Genomic DNA, 13,818 nt, shown 5'->3' on the forward strand with positions numbered 1-13,818 from the left:
TGGTGGAGTTTTAGAGTTTTCTGTATAATATCATGTCATCTGAAAATAGAGACAGTTTTACTTCTTCCTTTCCAATTTGGATGCCTTTTATTTCTTTTCCTTACCCAATTGCTCTGGCTAGGACTTCTAATACTATGTTGAATAAAAGGGCAAGAGTGACCATCTTTGTCTGTTCCTGATCTTAAAGGAAGAGCTTTCAGTTCTTCACCATTGACTATGATGTTAGCTGTGGGCTTGTCATACATGGCCTATAGTATGTTGAGGTATATTCCCTCTATACCCACTTTGTTGAGAGATTTTATCATGAATGGATGTTGAATTTTGTCAAATGCTTTTTTCAGCCTCTATTGTGATGATCATATGACTTTTATCGTTCATTTTGTTAATGTAGTGTATCACATTAATTGATTTGTGGATGTTGAACCATCCTTATATCCCTGGAATAGATCCTACTTGATCATGATGTATGATGCTTTTGCTGTACTGTTGAATTTGTTTTGCTAATATTTTGCTGAGGATTCTTGCATCTGTGTTCATCAGGGATTTTGGCCTGTAATATTCTTGTAGTGTCCTTGTCTGGTTTTGGTATCAGGGTAATGTTGGCCTCATACAATGAGTTTGGAGGTGGTTCCTCCTTCTCTTTTTTGGAAGAGTTTGAGAAGGACCTTACACTGTTTTTAATTGTTGTTAATTGTAAATGTAGTTTAATTTGTACTCATAATGAACCGTGGTTAAAAATGGAACATGTGTGAAACACATATCAAAATATCATAAATTAATGAGGAGCATGAAGATGATAATTCTGCAGAACTATTTCAAGATGCTCTTTATGAAATACTTAAGTTGCATTCATCTCATCAAAATTTTTATAAAACATCAAGATGTCTCTAATACTTAAAAAATTACATGATTAAATGAAACTGGGTGAATGATGTAAAGGAATTGTCTACTATCTTTGCAATTCTTGAAATCTATAATTATTTCAAAATAGTGGGTTTTTTTTTAAAAAAATCATTATAAATATAGAAACATTTGCCAGGCGTGTCTTATGTTTACAGTTGCACATGTATTCATACATGCACCTTATTGACATTTGCTATTTCCTATTCTTAAAGCCAGTCTAGAGAAAATAATGTCAGATTGGTTCACCAAATACAAATAGCAAGGTAAAGATACTCTGTTGAATCTCATGAAATATAGAAGAGACCTAATCAAATTAAGATGCTTTCATTTCTGAAATCGATTGTCAATTGAAAGACTCCATGTGGTATTAAATAAGGAAGAGGTTTGCTCTAAAAAGAATTCATTTTCAACTTTGTATACAACTGGTGTTGTAGACAACTGAATGTTTATTTTATTATAGTTGATTGTACTCTTAGGTATTTAAAATTCTAAAAAGAAAAGATTTAAATGCTTGAAAATATGAAAAAGAAAATATATAGGGTTATTCTATCTGATTTGGCTTTTCATTTATTGGAGATAAAGCTCTACAATGTATTGCTTGCTGAGAACTTCTCTCAAAGAGCAGTATGAAACCATTTCTCCTTCCTTGACATATAAAAACTAAAACTCCAAATTTTCAAATTAAGCAGTTGATTTTTATAAGCTGAAAATGAAACAATTCCAAGTACCAGGTTATAAAAGCAGTTTGTTTATTTTGTATGCTATAGCGCAAATTAAATTTCAGTCTACGTTTCAATATATATTTGGTGTTAAGTCCATCTTTTAATTTAGTACATTTGGCTGGAAATCCTTCTTTTAATTTTTTGACAATTTCATTTGACAGCATATGATTTTCTTTACATGATAAAACAGTTCATCTACTGTGAAGTCAAAATTTGTCCTTAAATATTGTCGGTATAATTAAAGACTTTGCCACATGCACTTTATATTAAATCTTTAATAAAGTGCTGATCTAAGATAAAATATTTTTACTTAAAATTGCTTTATCATATGTTGTACAAAAATTTTCTTAATGATTTTTTTTAATTCATAAGGAGGTTTCCAATATTACATTTTAAAGTGCGTTAGTCAAAAAAGGTTGGGAAACACTTATCTGCATCGTAGGCCTATCACTGAAATTGTACTGGTTGAGGTCAGGTTCGGCCTGCACCCAGAATGACCAGCCTGGAAAAGACATGTATCATCGTCGGAGTGTAGGGACAGGATGTGTCAAATGATGGCCTCTAGCTGAAGCGCACAGTATTGCTGCTGCTCACTTTCAGAAGGATAATAATTTCCTCCTTTCAATCCATGTTGTTGCTTTGGTCTTAAAAAGTAAGCAGATGGGCACATGTGTTGCTCAACTGCCGTCATTATAATCGAAGATTAGAATGTCAGAAAGATTCTGGGCAGCTAAAAAACTATGGTAAGTATCCATTACATATGATGATTTTTTGGCTAGAGATTATTAAATGAAGAGAGAGAACAAGTGAGGGAAGGAGGTAGAGTATTATGAAAGCAAGAGCTGAAAGAAAAAGAGGGACTAAAGATGTACAAGTGGAATCAATGAAGGTGTATGTTTGCATGTCATAGAAATTCATTGGTTTTAAGGAATAAATATCCACTTAAAGATACACAAGTAAAATTGTTGTTTATAGTAAAAATACACAGGGAGCACATCAGTTCACTCCAGTTTTATTAAGTACAGCCAGCCATCATGGAAACTGAACATGCTTCTGTTTTTCTTTCTCTCTATATCGCGTCTGCTCTGTTTTCTTAACACCAGCTTTTCCTGCCATGTTACTCATCCTATATGGCCCAAAACAGTGGCCTTAGCCATCACATCTATAGGACCTTTAAGACCCAGAGCTTTCAGCTTATTGACAGTGTTTCAGTGCTTTAGTTCCAAGTGCCCTGGAGAGAAAATGTGATTGGTCTACCTTGAGTCAGTGTCCCAGCTAAATTTGACCAGGGATTGGAAAGCATGTGACATGTAGAGTTATCCCAAATAGTCTGTGGACAAGACAGGTCTCTAAGAAGTAGGGACATCTCTTGTTCAGTACGTAAGAGAGAAGATTTGTTTGAAAAGGAATTGGTTGGTGCCCTGAGCTCTGGGGGTGGGGGGGAAAGAGGAGTATAAAATATGTGCCATTCCCCACCCCTGCAAAAAAAAAAAAAGATGATAAGAGTGTATTGGAAAGAAAGATTAGGTCAGTTTATAACATGAACCACCGTCCATTCTGTAGCTGTAGGCAGCTTCATTGCCCCAGTAATCTTTACAGATGGTTCCCACCCAACAGGAATGGAGGCCTTAGGAGGTGAGGTGAAGTAAGTGACTAACTTTAGGAATATAACCAGAAATTTCCATAAGACCTGTACTGTAATGTTTGTCAAGATATAGATACCTTGGACCAAAGTCTGTTATCAGCTACGTTCATGATAAAAGTCTGTTTAGGCAGATAACAAACCAAACTGGGGATCTCCATTAAGTTCCGTTCAGCTTGCCTAGCTTGGTAACCACTGACATTCAAATGTCCTAATCCTCCCACTCCCACTTAGTGGGGTTTGATTTGTCTTATGCCCTTCATGCATAGCACAGGTGAGTAGTAACAGGGGCATTTATAAGGAGGAGCACCACAAGGGATAGGTGTACTGGGTGACAGTACTACCAGTAGAAGCTCTTAATTATCTCCAGTTATTAGTGTGAATGTGTCGCTTTTCCTAAAGGACTAAGACCAGGTTGACAAAATGTTTTGAGATGCTTAGGTAACCAAATGCCTATGCAAGAATGCATTCTCCAGGGATTTGGACATAGGGTAGCTAAGTTTGGAGATCACGGTGGTGCAGGTTCCCCCTTACTGGTGAGTCAGAGATCTATTTGATAAGTAGACTTTCATAAAAGAACTTGGCTAGCTATAGTACAAGCATAATTGAGCCCCTTGTTGGCAGTCTTTTTCATTGTGTGTGTTGGGCGCGAGTCTGTCTATAAAATAAGTAATTAATAAGAAACCTTCGCTGGGCCTCATCTGCAGAATACAGGGATCCCTCAATCCCACGTGTAGAATGTCAGCTGAATGAAGAACTTTGGGAGTGTCTCAGGGTACTTGTGGCAAAATGACAGGTTGGTGAGGCAAACTTGGTGACTGCCTTGACCCTAGACTTGGACCTGTCAGCTCAGTGTGAGATAATACATGTATGACCAGAAAATGAAAAGTCAGTCATGAACAATCTCACTTGCTGTATTACAGCAGATAGCTCTCTGTTTATTCTCAACCTTCTTGCTCTCAAATTTCTGCCTCTATGCTCAACCTCCATACCTCATTCTGGCCTTTTGGTTTGAACCTCCATCATGTCTCCCCTTTGGCTTCTTGTATTTGAACTTTGCTCTCAGCTCTGCTTTCCGGTCTGATATCAGTATCCTCTTCCCAAGCTCCCCCCTTCCCCAACACCCCTTTTGTGATATTGAATGAAAAATTTCCTGCTGAACTTGTGGCCATAGAGCCTCACTAGGTGGTAATTCAGACTTGTGCCCCAAAAGTTGTTTTGTTTAATTAGGTACTACTCTTTAGCCTATAGGACCGTACCCTTTTGTCTGAAATTGTCTCGTAGACAGACAGGTGCTTCATGCACTCTTCCAGTGCACAAGCTCAGAGATTCAGTGCATCAGTGCCAAAATGAACGAATGATCTTATTTGTGATAAAACCTCACCTGAGATATGTCCAGGGTGATTAAATAGAGGGGATCAGGGGCCCAGAAATAAGATCCCAAAGCTCTATCTAGGACGAAAACTAAGACATGGGGAACAGTGGGTTCTCTTGAGGGACACATCTGAGACCTAGAGGGACACGTGAAGGTTGTGTCAGCTCAAAATAATCTGCATATTTTTCTTACCAAGAAATATTTCCATTGGTCTTTTGCCCTGTTCCCCTACCCTAGTTTAATTTTGGGGTGCTTCACAGCATCTGACAGTTCATATATTAAGAACTATATTTATGCTGTCCCCTGGCTATATGTGGGATGTGAGGATGAGTAAATTTCAGTGGCTTCCTGACTCGTCTCTGCTTCTGCTTCCCTGACCCATCACACTGCCACCTGAATCCCAGCATCACCTTCCTGAGAAACTATAGCAGAGCTATAAATGCTTAATAAATACTTTGTGAATAAACAGAAATTAATTCTAAGTTTCTTCTGTTCAGAGAATCTTTGCACTGAATCTTTGTATTTATATGTTTTCTCCAAATCAAATCTCATATTTCACTCTTCTGTTAAGTTACTCTTTTTTTCTTACCCTGATATTTGCAGCTCCTCCAGGTTTAGAGTCTTCTGTGCTTTCCATTTCCCTCCTGTTGACTTAATCTCACAGGTCACTAGTTCTTAAAAAAAATAAATAAGCTTTGTGCTTGGCTTTATGGTATGTCTTGTATATAGTTCTATTTCTGGATATGATGCCATTTGTGAGTATGCTTTTAATTATGTCCCAGTCAGTTTTGTTGTTGAACAAGCTCATTGTCTTAATTATGCTTATAAAGCTTGTCCATATACTCATAGTCCGAAGTTCAGGTAAGTAGCATTCACCTTATTCATTGGTTTTTAAGAGTCTAACTTTAAATTTTACTCCATTAACTCAATGTTATGATTTTATTTAATATGGCTATTTTATATGTCACAATTTCACCGTTCACTAATAAATTTATTAGGTTTTCATGCCTTCTGAAACACAAAATTGAGGTTAAAAAAAGAAACCTTTCTGTTCTTTCTATCCAAGTTACTACAATGACTTCAATATTCTGTAGATTTCTTATCTCTTTCCTTCCTTCCTTCCGTCATTCCTTTCTTTTTCTTGTGCCTACTAAGATTTTGATACAATTCCTGCCCTAGAGGTTGAGAAATCTGGGAGTATGGCAGGAACTCGGGTACTGACTACCCCAGCTCCTTTACCCTTAATACAGACATAGCATAGGACAGAGAGGCTTTGACGTTAGAGATACATGGGCTCAAATCAGTTTTTCCAGTTTCTAAGTATGTAATATAAGCCAGGGTTTTTTTGTAGCCTCAGTTTCCTCATCTGTGAAATGGAGATAACACTAACTTCGATGTTGACATAAAAATTAAATTAGATAAGGCATTTAAGTGCTCAGCGCAATACCTAGCATAAAAATACTTTAAAAATCATCGTGTAATAACATGAATCTTTCCTTTGAGAGTTGGGTTCAAAAAGGGTCAGTCACCATCATAGCAGCATGCCTCTGCCTCTACCCGAAATGTTCACAGACAGCTCTCCCCACATCTAAGGAATACAAGCCCAAGAGAAGAGGCCTCGTAAAGGAAGCATGCCTAGTTCTTGCTCTCTCTCGTCTGTTGATGAGGGGAACGTGAATTCCTGCAGAGGGTGGTCTTATGCCTGATATGTGACAATTCCCTCAACTCTGCCAGTGGAGGCCTACAGAGGGGTGGTCTTATGCTGAACTCACCAGTAAATTTTTGGTAAATGATAGTCCTTTAGATTTGTGGTTATCAAAATATACTTTTAAATGTTCTAAAGGCTTAGGGTATGATCATGGGAGAAAGTGGCTGAGACAAGGTAGAAAACAAGATCAACGTAATTATCAGTGTGGAGAAAAGGTCAAGAAACTAAGAGCCCAAGATAGCAGAGGGATTATCTATTTGGATGTTGAAATCAATAAGAATTATAACAGAAATAGTGTTGGAGTGACCGTGAGTCAAAAGCTAAAATCAAGGAGTGAAAGAGAGTGACCTTGGGGAACCTTAAATACTGCAGTAAGGAAGGGTAGTGGGTGGTAGAGTCTAATGATATGTGATCACTGCAGGGGATTTTGGGAGATGGCAAAGGGAGAATGGACAGGAAGTAGTAATGCAGAACAAGAAAGGCATCTACCAGGCTCATGTTTGAAGGGTGTGGAAGAGAAAAAGAGTCATCATCTAAGAGGACAACAGGGAAAGCAGCATCCTCAGGGGAGAGCCTAGTTTCAGTTTAAATAAGAAGATAAAGGAAGTTGAAGAAAGCTTCAGAGGAGAAGTCAACGATATGGGGATTTTGCTGATATCTACCCTGAGTCCCACAGGGCTCACTGAAAGGAAGGGTTAGAATTTCAGGAGATAGGATAGAGGTTTAGATTCCATCATCAGTCATTATCATCTCTCCCTTGCGTACCATCTCAATTCCTTTGCCGCTCTCTCACTTTACCACAGTGCTGATTAAATCCAGTTCTTGCCTCTTCCATGTCTGCAAAACCATGCTACTGAGCTTGCATTAAATTAATGATCATAGCCTAAAGTGGACCCATAATGTTGCCTGGCAAGCATACTAGATTTTCCCAGGGATTTTCTCTGTTTCATCTCCTTTTAGATGACTGTTGCATGTCTTCAGTCTCCTCATATGTTCACCGTCTCTTCCCTACCATTAACTTTGACAGTCTTGCTTCCTATTTCAGAAAAGCAATAGGAGAAAAGGAGCTTTCATCACCACAGCTACCCACTACCTGTAGTGGTATCCATATACTCTACTTTCTCTCCTGTTACTGTGAAAGAACTAATCTAAGTGCTTTGTGATTCTTTCTCTTGTATCAGTTTTCCCCTTCTGAATCATTGTCTTATGTATGAAAATATTCTTTTATTTCTCCTCTCTTAAAAAGAAACCCTTTAGCTCGACTTTTCCCTCTATTGCCTTATTTCACTTAAACTTCACAACAAAACTTCTTGAAAGAGTTGTCTATATTCTGTTGCTAGTTTTTCTCTTCCTAATCCTTTTTGTACTCAAGCCAGTCAGATTTCTGCCTCCACAATTTCATCAAAACCTCTCTTAATCGGCTACCAGTGATGTCGACGTCTATCGTTTCTCAATACTAGTCTGACTTAACATTCAGGAACAGAGTTAATCACCTGTCCTCCTTGAAACACTGTCTTCACTTTATTCTTAGATACTCGTCAAGAACTGAAGGATCTAAGATTTTACCCTATTTATAAGCTAACAAGTTCACCTGCCAGTTTCGTGAATGGTGGTAGAAGATACGAGACTTCTGGATCAGAGACAAAAGACAACTTATTACTTATGGGAGGAGCAGTAGCTGGACTAGTAGGATTTTTGTACTGGTTCCCTGAGCCCCAGTTGCCTCTGAGGCAATGTGAAGAGGACCAGATTACACTTGCACACATGGTGGATTGTTATTAGAGAGGAAACCTGATCTTAGAGAACCCAAATCTTTTATAATGGGTAATAAGCATGCTTTCTCTCTTTTCCAGAGGAAAACATTATCTTTATTATACTTTTCAGTAACCCTTTGCTCTGGAGGGACACTACCAAGTCTTCTAAGGCTGTTTGCTTTACAAACATTCTTGAAAAGATAGTCCAGAACTATGATATCACATCAAATAGCATATTTGTCAAGACAGTCAGTGCCTTGCGTGGAACATGTGCAGAGACATGAGAGACCCATGGAAAATTGTCTGACGATTCCTCCCTCTCTGGCCACTTCTTTTCAGTCTTCTCTGCTGATTCTTCTTCACTTCCCTGAACTCAAGGTCTGTGCTGTCCAATACTGTAGCCACTAGTTCACGCAGCTATTTAAATGAAATTTTCAGTTATTCAGTTGCATTAGCCATATTTCAAGCACTCAATAGCCACATGTGAATAGTGGCTACCTATTAATGGCACAGATATGTAAATATTTCGTCATTACAGAAAGTTCCATTGGACAGTGCTGCTCTGCATGTTTCAGTGCTCCAGGGCTCAGCCTTTGGACGTTTCTTTCTATATTCCTATATATAAATAGATTCCTATAGAATCTTACAGAATAAGATTTATTATAGAATAAATACTTCTTTGTATTTCTTTCTCTTGTCTTTCTATAGCCACTCCTTGGTGATCTCATCTGGTCTCAAGACTTTAAATATGACTCTCAAATTTGTATCAGCCCAATCTCTCCACTAAAGTCCAGACTCAATTCTCCAATAGCTTTCTGCACATCTTTACTTGAATGTCTAATGCACATCTCAAAAGTAACATCCGAAACTGAACTACTGACTTTCCTTGCCACCACCACTCCCTCTACCACCAACAAATCTGTCCTTCCTGCAGTCTTCCCAGTCTCAGTTAATGTCAGTTTTCTTCTTCCAGTTGTTCAAACAAAACAAGTTTTTAAAAATCAACCCTTAGATTCATCCTTGACCTCCCTCTTTTCTACAGAACCCATGCATCTGTCCCATTGACTCTTGTTTCAAAATGTATACAGAATCTGACTACTTCTCACCCTTCCCCTGCTACCACCTGGTCCAAATCAGCATCGTCTTTTGCCTGGAGTATTCCAGGCAAATTTGGCCCCCTTTTTGGTCTCCCTGCTTCCATTCTTGTCCCCTGTAGTCTCTTCTCGTCAGAGCAACCAGAATGATCTTGTTAAAAAGAAAGTCAGGGGGCCAGTTTGGTGGTGTAGTGGTTAAGTTCACGTGCTCTGCTTTGGCACTCTGGGGTTTGCAGGTTCGGATCTTGGGTACGGACCTACATACTGCTTCTCAAGCCATGCTGTGGTGGCATCCCACATACAACATAGAGGAAGATTGATACAGATGTTAGCTCAGGGACAATCTTTGTCAAACAAAAGGAGAAACGTTGGTAACAAATATTAGCTCAGGGCCAGTCTTCCTCACCAAGATTTCGTTTCTCTGCTCAAAATTCTTCAGTAGCTTCCCATCTCACTCAGTAAAAGTCAAAGTCTAGTCACACTGATGTTCTCACTCTTGCTAAAATATTCAAGACATGCTAACTCCTCAGAGTCTTTATAGTTGGTGTTCCCTCCACCTTCTTCCGCCGCAACCCACCTCTATTCGCATACTTTTTCCCTCGTGATACTGACTTACTAAAGAGATCAGGCCAGTGGTCTTATAAAATGATCCATATCATGAATTTCTGTTTCCTCATGGTATTGTTTAACTTATTTCTCTTTTGGCTATATTTCCTGTAATTGGACATCAGATCTAAAAGATTGGTTAAAGCTAAGTATTTTTGGCAAGAAAACTCCATAAATGATACTTCAGTCTTCATATTGCATCATCTCGAGAGGTATATATTATCTGATTGTCCCACCGTTATTGAGGCTAAATTTAACTATGGTGTTAAGGTGGTGACTTCCAGATCCCTCCATTATAAATTTACATTTTTACCTTTGTGATTAACAAATAATCTGAGGGTAAATGTTATTTTTTTTTTAATCCTGTGATTTTAAGAATATTTTTTAGTTGTGAAACTCTATTTTTTCAAATACTTTCTGGAGATCCAATATGTAAAACAGATAAAAGCAGAGCTGTTCTGATTGCAGTGGGAAATGCCTACTATTGGCAACTTCCAAGGAACTCTGACAAGCAGTCTGTAACTCAAAGAGCCCACCCAAGCACTTGAGGAGACAGAGGCCCAGAGAGGATACAGAAATGAAGTCTTAGGCCACTTAACGTGTCGTAAGAAAGGCTCAGTGCACTTTCTGTTAGAGCACAATTTGGGGAGCTCTGTCACTCCTTGGAAAGCTGTGGTTGTGGATGATCACTAGAAGGGCACTTGGTTTTTCCCTGGCAGTCCACCCACTGTTTTCAGTTGTCTGAGTAAGCTTTCTTTGACATTCTATCTGTTCTGCAGATGTGAAGATTTGAAATTACTTCATTTTTAGCAAGTGTTGGGTTGCAGTCTATTTTTTTTGTTTCCCTTTTGGAAATTCTTCATCCACAAAGAATCCCAGATTCAGACATTATTCATCTTATGTCTGGAACATTAAAATTTCGTGAGCTTCCATATGTCTTACCTCTTTCCACCTTTAGAATATTCAAAATGCTGCCACAGCTAAAGTCACTTCTATCATTTACTTGCTGCTTGCTTCCTTTCTGCACCTTACTTGTACAGCCTGATGTGCCTTAGTAGAGAATTGAGTAAGTAAATTCAGTATATCCACACAATGTATGTAAGATGTATGATGTAGATTTTTATTTTCAAGGAAAGATATTTTCCTCTGTTTATGGAAAAAGCAGGTAATAAACAATTAGTCTCACTTTTGTCAAAAAAAAAGGTATATATTCGCAAAAATCCCCATGTCTGTTTGTGTGTATGTGTATGTTTAAAGCAAAAAGAACATTTACAAAAATGTTCACATTGATTCTATCTCTAGGTGTGATCTCTGTTTTCCTCTTTATATTTCTCTCTCTCTCTTCTTTTTTTTTGTGTGTGTGTGTTCCAGCAGGCATGTATTATTTCTACAGTCATTACTTTTGTAAAGATTAAAACTGTGGTAAAAAATAAATAACTTTCATCTCTCAAATCCCAGCTAAGTTGAAGGCAATTCCAGGCTCCTTCCCAACTTACTGCTATCCATGCCATCCTTTGGGATTTTTCTCTTGTTCCATTCAAGCAAGTTTTCCCCTGACCCATTTTTCTATTTATTTTAGTCCCAATTCCTGGTCACCTTCTACACTTGCTCACTTGGCTTTGAAGAGCCTCTCTGCTCGCTTGTACCAAAATGAACTTGTCAGGAAGGAAAAGGAGGATATAAAAATTATGTTCTCAAAAGAACTGTCACTAGAATGTGATCTCCATCAGGGTCCAGGAGGGCTTCAATAAATACCTGTTGAATGAATTGATCTATTCCTTTTTGTTTCATTTCTTTTATCCCATAAGTTCCTACAAGACAGGAGTGTTGCTTGTTTTCTGTAATGCCCTGAACATTTTGGATACTTGATATACATTAATGAATAAAGTTTTTTTAAAAGATCCATAATTTACTTAATAAAGATGAATTTAAGATCTGTTGTCAACTTTGACCAGAATTTGTGCTTGCACAGGGTTGTGGAAAAGCACAGGATTTAAAGACAAAAAACTTCCGTTCAGGTCTTGCTTCTAGATTTGTGATCCTGGGTTGGTCACTGAAGCTTGTCAGCTGCCTTCTTTTATAGCCTTGCTGATTCTCTTCTGCGCTCTGCAGAGCCCTTCTGCCTGGTCTGCCCGGCTTTGGTCTTACTTCCCCAAGTCTGTCCTCTGCAGTGCTACAGAGTGATGGGCCTACAGTGGAAGTCTGACCTTGGCTCCGCCTCTCTCCATTGAAACCTCTCAGGGGCTCTCTGATGCTTTGTTGCCTCTGCCTCACCCCTTTAGCTGTAGCACCTAGATGCCTGTCTTCAAACTTGACACTGGCATGATAGGAAACTCCTGGTAGCTCCTCACACATTCCATGCCACCTCCTGCCTTGCCCTCTTTGTCCACAAGGCATTTTCCCTTTCTGCGGGCACATACTTTACTCCAGGACCAGGCTCGGCAGTCTTCCTCTCTGGGGTGCCTTCCTTGATATAAAGGTGAGGTATCCTCTCAGCCCACTCACGTTATAAGCTGTTTGAGGCAAAATCATAGAATTTGTAGTTCTCATCTTAAGAGTATGTAGTATATAGCGGCACTCAAATGTTTAATAACTATGTTGTATATATGTTCTTGTAAACTGTCCAAATGATGTTTATCTACAGAATGTGTTAGATTTTTATATGATCTCCTCCAAAATAAGAAAAAGACTTAGAAAAGGAAAATATTGAATTAACTAAAATACTACCAGCAGACAGAGACAACTGTTGTTGATGTTTTGAAATATATAATAGAGAAGTTTTTTAAAAATTATAAAACGGTAAAAGTTTAACCTCCAAATTTTCCTTTCAGAGCCAGTTCTTAGAGAAATCAGTAGCTTTGCAAATATATACTTTAAAAATTAATAGCCAGTTCATTGTGCTTCCCGCTTCAAATAATACAAAATAATTCTCTGATAAAATATCTTTTTCCTAATTCAAACTAAGAAAAATATTTTTGCTTTTCTCCTGTTCCCTAGACTCCAGAGCCATCTTTCGTCCTATTTTTCCAGAAGAGAAGGTGAAATCCCAGTGAGGGAAGTGACTTGACCAACTTACTGAGCTGGTCAGTGTAGAAGCAGAAGCTGGGACAAGGAGCTCCTGACTGCCCACCTGGTGCTTTTCCCCTCAGCCACATATCCTGTTTCTCCACTAGAGTGAAAATAAAAGTAAGTTTTTAAGCACTTCCTAATCCCCATATGCTCAAATTAGGCCTGCTGCTGAGATGTTCTTATTTTACTTTTAGTCTCATTAAGACCTTACCCCTATACCTGAAGCATTAATTGTTCTTTCATGTTCATTTCTTTGAGCATTAGAAAAATCTTCCCTTCTAAGAGATTTCTTAATTTATTTTCTCAACGATTTTTGCAATGAACACAACAAGGAAAATATTCCAGGTCTCCTTTTTTATCCTGCAAATAGTTCTATGGTATATGTTTTCGTATTCCTCTAAGTTGTTCTCTTGGGATCAGTTTCCATACTGAGTCATCCACCGAAGAGTGCCTGTGTTTTCCGGGCAAACTAATAGTTTTATTATTTCTAAATGACTCATTATTTCTGAATCATCACACCTTCTATACTCTGTTAAACAAAAAGTTTTAGGCACTTTTCTACAGTTTTTTCTCCTCTTAGCCTTCAAATGTCCCATCTAAGTGACATGGATATTCAACCAATCTTCTCTTGCATCCAAAATTTATGTTGATCATTTTCTTCTTGAACCCTTTCAGCAGTTGAGATAAGCAGTGGAAGATCTTTACCTCATACTCTCTGCTCCAGATGTTTCCTGAAATAGAATACATAAATAGCAACATAAAAAATATGTGTAATACCACTCCCTATTTTCCATCATTACATTTATGTTTGGTTTTATTAACTTGCAAATTTCTCCATGAAATTAGGGAGAACCACCTATAAAAGAAAAATACAGCTCCAGTGTTTGTCTGTATACATAAAATCTTTGGAATTCAGCATGTTGGAAGAATGAAACACTTTCTTGC

General features: G+C 38.1%; 1 protein-coding gene across 4 annotated transcripts in view; it reads left to right on the plus strand.

Annotated features, from left to right (window-relative positions):
- PPP2R3A (protein phosphatase 2 regulatory subunit B''alpha) overlaps positions 1-13,818 on the plus strand; it is a 153,217-nt gene that overhangs the window by 16,012 nt on the left and 123,387 nt on the right. For 3 of the 4 annotated variants that reach the window (XM_023620966.2, XM_023620969.2, XM_070238178.1), the window contains exon 2: positions 12,802-12,990. The exons of the other annotated variant lie outside the window; for it this stretch is intronic. The gene's annotated coding sequence lies outside the window, so the exon portion shown is untranslated. The remainder of the gene's footprint in view (positions 1-12,801; positions 12,991-13,818) is intronic. 4 annotated transcript variants of the gene reach the window in all.

Source organism: Equus caballus, chromosome 16, assembly GCF_041296265.1.
Source record: "Equus caballus isolate H_3958 breed thoroughbred chromosome 16, TB-T2T, whole genome shotgun sequence".
In the NCBI taxonomy this organism is placed as follows: domain Eukaryota; kingdom Metazoa; phylum Chordata; class Mammalia; order Perissodactyla; family Equidae; genus Equus; species Equus caballus.